Raw genomic sequence first — 13,399 nt, forward strand, 5'->3', positions numbered from 1 at the left:
AGGGAAGTACAAGTCATAGAGAGACACTTCTCTGCTATCTTTCCTCTACCCCAGACTTCACCTCACCTAGTGCCAACATCTGCTGAAGCCCAAGTTCTTGCTTTGCTGTTTGTGTTCACTGGAGAGATTTTCTCCAGCCAGGACTAGTAATCATTGGCAGGAATTATGGAGACCCTTGAAGGGGACTGGAAACAAATTGTCTTGGTCATGCTAAACCTTAGCCATAAATTACCCTGATGGTAGCAGCAAAAGAGAACCTGGTTCAAATAGAGTTCCATTTGCCCCAGGTTGGAGTTTCCTATCTTCTTGGGGCTCACACCCTGAAATGAGCCCATCATCCTTGTCATAAGAAGAATTTATGCTCTTCAGGTACTTTTCACTCTTGAAGCACATAGTGGCAGGAACAATGTGTATGCTCCAAAGATAGAGTCAGTAGTTGTAATCATAGTAATAAGCTTGGGCAAAACTCTTTTCCGTTTACAATGCCCTTTCTCACTTATATTTGTTCTCAGTGTGGAAAGAAGACAGAATGAGGTTGGGAGTGGGATGTAATCAAGGTGTTTCTGTTTCCCTTCTATCATATATTACCCAAATTCCAATTTCATAAATCAAAGTTCTACAGATCATTAGCACTTAATGCATGAAAGGGTTGCCAGCAGTCCTAGCCAACCTAGAGAAATACCAGCATTGGGATCTGTCTGCCTAGACCTGTGTTATCCAGTACAGTAGTTATATGTGGTTACTGAGATCTTAAAATGGGCTAGTCTGGGGCGCCTGGGTGGCTCAGAGGGTTAAGCCTCTGCCTTTGGCTCAGGTCATGATCTCAGGGTCCTGGGATCAAGTTCCGCATCGGGCTCTCTGCTCAGCAGGGAGCCTGTTTCCTCCTCTCTCTCTCTCTACCTGCCTCTCTACCTGCTTGTGATCTCTGTCTGTCAAATAAATAAATAAAAAATCTTAAAAAAAAAAAAATGGGCGAGTCTGAATTGAGATTTCCTGGAGGGATAAAATCCACCCCAGATCTGAAGGCTTGCTATAAAAAAAGAAAGAATTTTAAAATATCCTTAATAATTTTTGTATTTATTGCATACCAAAATAATTTAGATATGACTTGAATAAAATATATTATTATAATTAATTTCACCTGTTTCTTTTTACATTTTAAAATGTGGCTACTAGACTATTTATTTATATATATTTTAAAGATTTTATTTATTTATTTGACAGAGAGCGATCACAAGTAGGCAGAGAGGCAGGCAGAGAGAGAGAGAGAGAGAGAGGGAAGCTACTAGACTATTTAAAGTTACATGTATGGTTTGCATTATATTTCTACTACTGGACTGTATTGCTCTGAAGGCCTGTCTGGGGATGAGCTGGTTTGAACCTCCTTAACCCCTCTTTAACTGTTAAGAGGACATGCCTCTTCCTAGCATGACAGTGCTGGGAATCACTTTAACAGAATCCAGGAGACAGACTGGAGTTGTCCAGATAAATGCCTTATTGCTTCTTTCCTCCAGTCCTAGTAGCAAAGGTAGGAAGCCACTATGAGTGTCTCTGCCATGAGAAAAAAGCCACAGAAGAGATTTAAGAAACTCCTATGTCTTGAAAGAAAGTAAAAATACAACAGCCACGCACATGACCATAGGACTGAGGCCTGGGCACAGAAGACAGCCAGTTCCTTGGTCACCAGGACATCCAGGAATTGTTTTGTCATCCAGCTGACCCACTGAACAAAACATGCAACCAGGAAAATCAGGAAAGAGCCATTCTGTCAACAGCTTCATGCTGTGACAATCTTCTCTGGCCAGCTCAGAAGAAGCCATTCACAAAGCAGTTCCTGGTACTTGATTCTGTTTAATTAAATGGTTTTATGGGTCTTCTTTCATAAACTTGGCTTCCTACATCTATCCTCGCCCCAGATATAGTATATCTTTTAAAACTTAAGTTAGATCAAGTCATCTCTCCCTCAGAACCTTCCTGTGACTCTTGGTTAGCCTCACGGTAAAAGCCAAAGCACCGACAGTGGCTTGCAAGACCTGCATCACCCCACTAAACTTATCTCCTACCCCTTTCCCCCAGCTCACTCAACTCCTGGCTGTGCCCTGCTCTGGGCTTTCCCTCTGAATGACCAGAGCCTTCCCTTATATTGACATGGTTGACCACCTCATCTTTTTAGGCTTTGCCCAGATTTCCCTTTTGTAACAAACATTCCCTGACCACTCAGTTAAAATTGTTATATGCCCTCTTGCATTCCCAATCTCTGGTACCCTTCTGTATTCTTTCAAAGTATTTCCTGTCTTCTAAAATACCATAAAATATATTCATCTAATTGTTTATGATCTCTCTCTCCCCACTGGACTATAAATATAGTGAAGGTAGAATGTGTGTGTGTGTGTGTGTGTGTGTGTGTGTGTGTGTGTGTTGTTGTTGTTGTTTACTGAGGCATCCCAAGAAGCTAGAACTCAACAGGTAATTTTTTAAAAAATAAATAAAGAAGTTGCACAATGTCCATTAACCTTTTTCTTCCTGTTGTTACCTTTTTAGGTCAAATTCATATCATCTGGTGCTGAGAGGACCCTGGTAGCATCCCAAGTCATGTCTCTGCCATGCCAGCCTTCCTAGGTTCCTTTTCAGGTCCCATGAGCTTCCTTCCATCCCTTTCTTTTCCAAAGAAGACACACAGATGGCCAACAGACACATGAAAAGATGCTCAACATCACTCATTATCAGGGAAATATAAATCAGAACTATAATGAGATACTAACTCATTCCTGTCAGAATGGCTAAAATTAACAACACAGAAAACAACAGGTGTTGGTGAGGATGCAGAGAAAGGGGAACGCTCTTACACTGTTGGTGGGAATGCAAGCTGGTGTAGCCACTCTGGAAAACAGAATGGAGGTTCCTCAAAAAGTTAAAAATAGAGCTACCCTATGACCCAGCAATTGCACTAGTAGGGATTTATCCAGAGGTTATGAAAATACTAATTCAAAGGGATTACATGCCCACTGCTGTTTATAGTGGCATCATCAACAATACCTAAATTAAGGAAGGAACCCAAATATCCATCAACTGATGAATGGATAAAGAAGATTATGTGTGTGTGTCTATATGCACGCGCGCACACACACACACACACACACACACACACACACACTAGAATATTACTCAGCCATCAAAAGAATGAATTCTTGCCGTTGGTAATGATGTGGGTAGAGCTAGAGAGTATTATGTTTGCTAAGTGAAGTCATTCAGAGAAGGCCAAATACCATATGATTTCATTCATATGTGGAATTTAAGAAACAAAGCAAAGGAGCAAATGGGAGAAAAAAAAAAAAAGAAACAGAGGCAAACAGAGACTCTTAATGACAGGAACAAACTGATGGTTACCAGAAAAGAGGAGGTGCGGGGGATGGGTTGAAAAGGTGGTAGGGACTAAGGAGGACACTTGTTATGATGAGTACTGAGTGATGTATGGAAGTGTGAAATCACTATATTGTGCACATGAAACTAATATTGCACTATATGTTAATTAACTGGAATGAAAATTAAAAATTAAGAAAAAGTCTACTAGACGCCTGTCAATAGCCAAAGTCAGTAAAAGACAAACTTTTGGCAAATGGTGGCAAATGGATAACTTATGGTGGACTCCTCTAGCAGGACTCTCAGGCATTGTTCTTCCACTATAGAGTATTCAGTTTTGAACCTGTAGGTAATAATCATTGAAATGTTTTTAGTAAGAGAGAGGTATGATAAAGTTAGGTGCCTAACTATTCATTCTTTACCATTCTTCAAGACAATTTTCTCAGAATCAGTTTAGATAGTGATGAAACAAACTAGGGGGTTCACATTATCTCCTGCCTTGCAGGAATGCCTTCATTGAAAATTTGGTTGTAGACATGAAACCCTTCCTTCCTTCTTTCTTTCTCTTTCTTCCTTTCTTTCTCTTTCTTCCTTTTTCTTTCTTCCTTCCTTTTTCTTTCTTTCTTTCTTTCTTTCTTTCTTTCTTTCTCTCTCTCTCTCTCTCTCTTTCTTTCTTTTAAGAGAAAGAACATGAGCAGGGCAAGGTAGTGGGGGGTCAGGTTGGGGAAGAGAGAGAATCTTAAGTAGGCTCCATGCCCAGAGCAAAGCCTGACTCAGGTCTAAATCTCACAACCCTGATATCATGACCTGAGCAAAAATCAAGAGTGGGATGTTTATCCAACTGAGCCACCCAGGTGCCCATGATACCTTTTTTATAAAGAACCTTATAAGGATCATCTATCTCGACAGCCTCTCTGTATGTTTTAAAGTTGAAACCTTTCTTGTTTGGTCACTAATGAGTTAATAAAAGGCCTACATGATTGTTCTACCTTAAAAGTGGTAACAGAAAATGTTTTTTTTGCTTTTGCAAATGAATGATTTGGTTTTCTTTCATCGAGGAATGACAACAATAAAATCTAATATATATATATAACTATTATTTATATATTATATATTATAAATCTATATCCATTCATATATAACTATTAATTTACATATAATAATTATATATTAAATATAGCTATTAAAGAAAAATATATATTTTCTTTAATAGCCAGAAAATCTTAATTTAGGGTCCTATTATGGTATTTGTCTTACTACCTGTATCTTGCAACTTTTGGGGAATGGGGAATTAAGTTCTACCATCTGGAGGGCAGAGTATCAAAGAATTTGTGGACATATGTTCAAACAACACTATGAGATTATATGAGACCATGAGATTATTCATGATGTTCAAAAAATGTCCAATCAATGATAGAACTAAAATCTCCTTTTGGCTCTTGGTCTTGTAGGAAAATGTGGAAAATTTGTCCACTTATTCTGGTTATCCCAAACCACAGATGACCTGCCTAAAGATGACTGTCTGGTCTCCTTAAAAAGATCAACACTATAAATTGTTCTTCTCAGAGACTCCATAAATATAGGGCTGTTGGTACTAATTTAAATATATTATTGATCTGTGAGTATATTCTGACTAGAAGGATCTGTGCTCCTGAAACCTTTTTGAGGGTTCATAAAAGCTCATAAAAACTTATATTCCTCTGCAAGGTTTATTTGGAAGTTATATTTCACACACATACACTCATGCAAGTGCATTGAGACACATCCAAAAGCAAATACCAAATTGCTAATAGTATTTATTTCCAGTGATGAAATTATGCATGTTTCTCATTTTTTTTCTCTTTGCTTATCTGCACTTTATAATTCTTTTTTTTTTTTTTTTTTTTTTTTTTTTGAGAGAAAGAGAGAGAGGGAGAGAGAACAAGCAGTGGGGAGGGGCATAGGGATAGGGGCAGAGAGAATCTTAAGCAGTCTTCGTGCCCAGCATGGAGTCTGACATGGGGCTCCAACTCACAACCCTGAGACCATGACCTGAGCTGAAATCAAGAGTCAGACAGTTAACTTCTGAGCCACTGAGGCACCCCTGCATTTTATAATTTTTCCATAAAATTTAATAAAATAAATTTTACCGAGAAAGTATAAGAGAAAGAGGAGACAGAGAGAATTGAAAGGACTGAATATGAAATATGTATTCAAATTTCTTTACCTAATAGATTTTCTCTGCAATCCTCCTTGAAATGTTACTGGAAACTCTGTGTGTCTCTTGTGACAATGTCATTTGTAGCCTCTCTGTCTCTCTGGTAGGCAGGCGTGGTATGTCAATGTCCATAGTATGCCTGAAGAATTACAAAAGCCATCATCCAAAGAGAGTCATATCCTCAGTGAACGACCCCTTGAAAAGGTACAAACCTGAAGCTTGAGGATTTGGGATGTTACTTGGACATTGCCACTTTTTTTTTCCTTTTAAAGACCAGAGAGTCATAGAACTCTATAGCAGAGATTCAGGAAAGAGAAGATGTATTCCATCCCTGAGACAACTGAAGTTCTGAGAGGGGATTTGCCCTCTCAGATTTGTGATTTGCCCAAGACAACCTATGTCTTCCTATAAGAGCTCATTCTGTACCTTTTCTTGGTTTCTGTGCTCCATCATCATGGCTCTGTATAGTCAGTTTTCCCTTTAGTCGGTTTTTAGAAGCTGTACTTCTATTGCATTATCCAGGTAAATAAGACCAAAAGAAAAAATACCTTGGAAACAAAGCTGCATCTCATTTCTCTTGCCATGACTACTTTGCTTAATGACCCTAATGTACCATCACTTTGGTCAGAGTATTGATTTATCAAGGAAGAGGGTGTTATTGAAAAAGAGTGAGTCAGAATGTCCACGCAGAGAAATGTTGCTCTCAACACACTACCAGCAAGATGTTGGGGGCTGAAGGGATGGGAAATGGAGGTGGCACACAGTGAGTTAGGAAAAAATAAAACACTTTTCTATGTTTAACACACAGGGGAAAAAAAAATTACCATCTCTAATCTGCTCAGTTCACCTAGATTGTCAAACAAAGGCTGATGCCAAGGGGTCTCTGGTAGACCTTGTCGTTTTGAAACAAATGCCAACCACATTCTTTACCTGTCCAGCCCGGGCTGCCAGACCTACACTGATTCTGATGAAGTCGAATATCTTGTTTGCTATGCTGCTATACAACAAGTTACCACAAACTGGGTGGCTTAAAATAACAGAAAGGTATTCATTCACAGTTTTGGAGGCTAGAAGTCCAAAATTAAGGTGTTGACAGGGTTGGTTTTTTCTGGAGGTACCAAGGGAGAAGCTATGCCATGGCTCTCTCTCCTGGCTTTGGCCATTCTTACCAACCCTTCATATTCATTGGTGTATAGAAGCATCACTTCAGTTTCTGCCTCTGTCATCATGGTGTTCTCTCTACGTCTCTCTGTCGCTTCTCATAAGGACACCTGCCATGTTGCATGAAGGGCCCACTCTACTCCAGTATGATTTCATATTGATGGTTCCATTTGCAATGACCGCATTTTCAAACAAGCTCACATCCTAAAGTGCTGGAGCATCAGACTTCCCCATATCTTCTTGAAGAACACAGTTCAACCTGTAACAGGGTGCTCTGGGCTCAAAATTGAGCAAAAAGCTTTCTTCCTTCACTGAGGAAAGGGCAGCATCCAGTTGGAATAATCAAATGTGGCAGCTTTGACATTGATGTGTGAGCCAGTGCTACATGAGGAATGAGGAGAGGGCAATAAAGGAAACACTAGGGCATTTATGAGAAGGTAAGAATGAATCAATAGTGGTTGAGCTGTGAGTCTGAGGCAAAGCAGATGAGGTGAACAGGGGAGATGCCCCTAGCTCACAGACACTGTAATAAGTCTTGCAAGTCCAAGGAAGCCAATGGAATAGAGGAACTTAAGTCCACAACTGGAAACTTTGAAATGGTTGGGCACAACTTCTTCCCTAGTTGACAACTCTAGCCTATACCTCGCTGTTCACCGTTCTATGTCTTTTGAGTATTTTTGCAAATACATACGAAAGCCACCAGGCTACCCTGCCATAATTCATTAGAGTAAGTGTTGCAAAAGAAAAAAAAAAAAAAGTCTGCAGGAGCTAGGAGATCAAAGAAACGAGTGAAGTGGGATGCATATAAAATACTGAGAATCCATAGATTTTCAGAGTTTAATTGGTACTGGGCTTCAGAGCTGGGGAGGATTAAGAGAATGTTAGAGATTGTATTGACCAGAGAGGGTGTGTCCCATCTACAGGAGGAGCTGCTTGGCTAGAATTGCCACGTACAATGGTGCAAGAGGATGCTGGACACGAGGCAGGTGGGTGAAATCTAGCTGCTCTCTTCTTACCAAGCTGTGAGCCCACTGGCCCCCATCTGCCCAGTGTAGCACCTTTTTCTAATTTATGCGAAGGTGCAGTATAGGCAGAGAGCAGCCCTGATTCCAGGCTGTTGCCAGGCTACAAAGTACACTCTGTTTCCAGGTCTTCAGATTTTTTTTAAAGAGAAGCTGTAAATCTGCATCTTTATGTATAATCTTCTAATTTTTAAGTGGTGGCTCAAATATTGTAGAACCCTGCATAGACCAGTGAATCCATGTCGGCAGGCTCTGTGGCCCCAGTGTGTGATCCCGTCTGGTGTGATTAGGGGAGGTGGCACAGCGCTAGTATACAAGCTTGCAGGCAGAGGGTCACAGGTGAGGGTACGTATAATCCCTGCCTCCTAGAGGATTTCAGAATTAGTCACATTAGCACAGTGTCTCGGGGGAGAGGTGCCAGGGTTACCCCTGGCAACCCCCTGAAGGCAACCCCTTTGGAATGTCTTATGAGTACGAATTATTAGTGGATGATTGTGCATTACCATTTGTGTTACCTTAAGGCAAGTCATTTAACTTGTCTGGACATGTGTTTTTGCATCTGAGACAGCCCTCTCAGAGAGTCTTACAATGAGTAAATGAGATGAAGTCTGCAAAGTGCCTGGCACGTGGCTGTCATTCAGTATGATGGCAGCTGCTATTCCTTTTAGGACTTGGCTATGAGTGCACACTGCTCCCCTCTTCACTAGGAAGGGCTGCCACTGCTTCCTTATTCTGGTCACAGCCAGATCACTTCTTTGATAAGCAATGTCTAATATCTTACCATAATTGTTACAGCATACCACTTGGGGGATCAGAAACCTCCAGCACCACCTACTACTTACAAACAAAACACCACCACTTACTACTTACAAACTTTCAATCACATGAAGGGAACTTAGAAATGATTTAAGATACTATTTCAATTTCTTCATTGGCCAGATGAGAAAACAGAGGTCCAGAGACGGGAAGAGAAAGAGAGAGAGAGAGAGAGATCGATTCATCTATGGCCCACAGTGAAATATTAACACAGCATGAAATGCAGGAATTTTTTTTTGTATTTTTGTTTTAACTTGAGTTTGAAAGAATTTTATGCTTTTGATCGCAACTTTGAACATTGTAGATATTATTTCACACAACACTTAAGTAATAAGTGTGTTCTTGATTAGATATTATTTCACACAACACTTAAGTAATAAGTGTGTTCTTGACAAATTTTCCAGTCTGAACTAAAATGTCAAAATAAAAATACATTGTCCAAACAACACCCCCTGTTAGTCACCCCATCTTTGAAGGGAAGAGATTGTACTAGAAACATCTTGCATTGAGAGGCAATAAAAACTGTATTTAGCTTTTTGAAATGTAGGTTTGGCTTGATCTCTTTGGGGGGGAACTTGGGGAGCAACGTGCTTGTACCTTCCTTATAGAGATGTGAGGATTAAATGATCATGCTTAGAACCTCATTAGCCCTCAATAAATGGTAGCTTTGATTTCCTCCTTTTAACTCCCCAATACTACACCCAAGGCCCCATTCCTGGCCAGAAAACACACATGGATTCCACACTTTTCTCCCCTGCACTATGAGCATTTTGGGGCTACACCAGTGTCTTTTGTCATGTATAGATCTGGAAACCACAAACTTTCAGCAGAAGTTTGTTGAAGTTAACTGACTTACTGTGCTGCATTCAATGGTAAGAATTTAGATTGTGCTCAGAGCACAGATTCATTCACACATTTGTTTGTGTTTATATCCCACCAGATGCTACAAAGGATTTAAGACTACTTCACTGCTTTAGGTCTGTTGTGGAATACTCGATCATATTTACCTCCACGGCAACTTTCAGATGTCTCTGTTACTGTCTCTGATATTATGTTTACATGTCAAGCTTCTGAACTATACTGTGAACTTCTAGAATCTGGAAGGCAAGACAATGTCTTAGTGTTCTTCATGTCTTTCTCAGTGCCCAGCTTTGTGTCAGGCATATGGCAGGTATTTCAGTAAAGATCATTGAACTAAAGAACTACGTTAGGAGAAAGGAACCTGGAGGAGAGTGATAACTATTGGAGGCAAGTGTTAGTCTACCTGATAGAAGAGGTTTCAGGAGCAGGCAGAAGGGGAGAGGCCCAGAGCAAAGGTAGGGGGATTAATCTTTGATGGAGGAAGGCTAATAATAACTGGGATCTGATTTCTGCCCCCAAATGACCATCGTCACATTCCTTTTAGTGCTATGCACATAGCCAGGCACTAAGTATTTCCCAGTGATTATTACCAAAGCAAGGCCTGGGAAAAAACATTTGTAACAGAAAGAAATATCACAGTGAACTGTGCTCCAAGAGGGCTGGAACCAGTATCTGTGTTTATGTTATAGATTAAACTGAATATGATTTTTTAAAGAGAGAATTATAATTTTCTCACACAATATTAATCTTTACTACATAACATTTTGGGAATGGAACAGGTCCAACGGAGAAGAGAAATGAGTTGCTTAAGGTCCCAAGTCACATAAATGATAACAGTAATAAATATCTTGACACTATTGAGTAGCATTTTAAAAAATATTTCACTTTTTTCTTCATTGAAAGTTTTATTGGGGGTTAACAAAGCATGAGTTGTTACTTCCCTTCCAACATGGATTAGTCATGGATTAAGTCATATGGAGTAGACCAAATTCAACAATACCATTGTTTATGCATTAAGCAGCAGCAATAATATTGCAGGCACAAGGCTAGCCCTGGGGACACAGAGATAAATGAGGCATAAGCTCTATCCTCATAGAAATTACATTTTTCTTATCCCAAACCCAAGTAATTGAAACTTGTCTGTAGTCCAGTTTAAGGAGAAAGTAGGCAAATAGGAGGATGACATCATCTTTGAAGATTCTGCATTTTTTAATTTTTTTTTTTTTTTTTTTTTAAAAACAGCAAGTAAAGCATCTCCTGGGGCTCGTCGGCATTAAGCCCAGTCTTCCACACAGCAGCTGACATTTTCCGTTTCTGTGATGGCCTAGCGCTCCCATATAATCTTCTCAAGTTACACGGGTGGGCACATGCTCCCTTCCTCTTGGGGATTTGAAATGTGTGTATAAACAAAAAGCACAATAGAAACACCTGTGGAGTTCCCCTGGGGGTCAGGTGCATGGAATGGCTCAGGAGTTATCTCAGCACCCTTGTTTCTGTGCATTGGAAAATCTGTTTCTGATTTGGAGCCTGCACAGGAAGTGACTTGTATTGCCAGCTGGAAGTTTTTTGTTCTTTTTCAACTTCTCTCACAAGTCTCTCTTCCTTCTCTCTATCCTCTCAATTGCCAAGGTTCCTGCAGATGAGAATACTTCCATTAGAGAGATAGAAAGCTGCAGCATGACGCATGGCCAGCATTTTGCAGAGCAGGATGGAATAAAGGAAGGCTCCCCAGCTGTGCATCAATGGATAAAGCCCTAGAAGTTAAAGATGTACTTTCTGTACAAACCTTTGGGCAAATGCACAACAAAGTTCAAGACATGGTGGAAAGATTCCAAAGAAACAGCAAACTTCCTAGTACCAGTGCTAGAGCCAGTACCAGTGCTGAGTATGGAATTCCTGAAGGAAACACAGACTTTTCTAGGAAAGGGGTCGATTATCACCAATTCCCTAATAATGAGGCAGTGAATTATTTCAATGTGAACTATGAGCCCGGTGCCATATTAGTCTACATATTCGATTTCCTTTAACCTGATCCAGCACAACTCTTTTGATCACTACTGTTATTATCGGTATAATAATAAAAATAATTATTTTTATTATTATCACTATTATAAATAAACAGTGAAAGACTCAGAGAAGGTTTTCATGGCCAGAATTCAAACACATGTCTGTCTAACTGACTTTGCTTGTAACCACTATTCTCTACTGCTTCTTTGTCAGAGAGGATCAGGAAATTCATAGCACTAATGCTTTATGATCTATTCTGGGTATTTATAGTATACTGTATGTAGTTACAAGTCATACAATATGTTTTTCATTCCACAGAGTGTCTTCAGTCACTTATCAAAGGCTCCGTGTCCTCTCATAAAATGTAAGTGCAAAAAACAACCTGTAATACTCCTGGAGATAGAAGACAAACAAAGATTTCAACAAGTAACTGGAGACTATAAAAACTGGGACATTGTTTATTTGCAAAAGAATCAACTAGAAATGCTAGGACCAAAATATAATCAAAGGTAAGGACCCAAGTTTTGATGTAGCAGCAGTGAAAGTATGGAAAGTATGGGAGAAAGATACTTAAATAAATAGGTTTAACTGGAGCCCCAGAAGAGTAGACAAAGAAAAGACAGAGATTATCAGTTATTGCACTGATGCTATGTTGCATTTTGCCCCCACATTTTACCTTTTCTGAAATCAGGATGTATCATATAATTGATGGCATCTTACTTTTTTTACTGAAGCTAGGCAGCAGTTATCAATTATCATTGCCTATGCATATGTAAGTATCAAAAGTGCAAACATAAAAACTTTCAGAAAGGGGGTCAGTGGCTTGGCGGAAAGTCCCAGAGATAATATTGGAGCACACCTTCTACCCACTAGAAAACAAATGGTTATGGGGAGGGGATGAATGAGATTGATCAGGCATGTTTAGTGACATTTTCCAAGGAGAAGTCAGTAGTGGGCTAGTTCTGTATAATTTCAAAGCCAGATTAGGAGCCCACTATTAATGCTTTTAGTTTCTTAATGGAATCTTTGAGGGAAAATTATGCACATGGAATAGCCCAAAAGTGATTTAGAAGACTCAGATTCTTTATGGGAAAAAGTTTTAGGAATACCTGTGGAGGTTAATTTATTTTGTTTATATTTTTCTTATTGGGTATTGCAATGGTTAGTTTTATGTGTCCACTTGGCTGGGCCAGTGTCCAAGATACCTGGTCAAACATTATTCTGGGTGCTTCTGTGAGGGAGTTTTTAGATAAGATTTGGATAAAGGTTACCCTTTGGAGTAACGCAGATTGTCCTCCATATTGTAGATGAGCTTCATTCAAACACTGAAAGTCTGACTAGAACAGACTGAAAAGTCTGACCTCCCCCAGGAAGAAGGACTATCTTAGGACTCAAACTATAACCCTTCTCAGAAGTCTCCAGTTTGCTGGCCTCTGCCATTATATTGGAGACTCATAAGCCTGCATAATCACACAGCCAATTCCCTAAAATAAATTTGTCTGTCTACACACACACATGCACACTCCCCACTCTACCTCCCCCACCCAAAAACATCTTACTCTTTCTGTTTCTCTGGAGAACCCTGATTAATACAAGGATGAACCATGGAATGTAACACATATGCTTTTGTCCAATAAAAAGAATTTCTACAAATATAAGATAAACAGTTTAAATGACAAAGGTGTATGTCAGAGTTTAATTGGATGTGAGTTTGTTTTTTCTTTTCTTGGTGACATAAATTAATGGTGCAAGTTATGATTGATGGTGTCACGACGATGATGAAATACAGTAGTTAGAAATTTTTCCTTGAAAACTTCCTGGGTAAAATCCACAGGTTCAAAATGTCCAGTGATTTCCAAACAGAGAAAGGAAGAGAAAAGAAAGGGAACGAAAAAAAGCCGAAGATAAAGAGCAGCAGCAGGATCCCCTGAGCTAAAACGGAAACCAATGAAGTGAGGGCATTAATGCGCTGAAA

General features: G+C 39.6%; 1 long non-coding RNA gene across 1 annotated transcript; it reads left to right on the forward strand.

Annotated features, from left to right (window-relative positions):
- The first annotated feature begins 9,710 nt into the window (after nucleotides 1-9,710).
- Nucleotides 9,711-13,050, forward strand: LOC309840548. Its single transcript, XR_014298660.1, has 3 exons — nucleotides 9,711-9,872; nucleotides 11,743-11,933; nucleotides 12,732-13,050. It is a non-coding gene; the product is annotated as an uncharacterized lncRNA (long non-coding RNA).
- The last annotated feature ends 349 nt before the right edge of the window (nucleotides 13,051-13,399 follow it).

This window comes from Mustela nivalis, assembly GCF_964662115.1.
Source record: "Mustela nivalis genome assembly, chromosome: 9".
Taxonomy (NCBI): Eukaryota; Metazoa; Chordata; class Mammalia; order Carnivora; family Mustelidae; genus Mustela; species Mustela nivalis.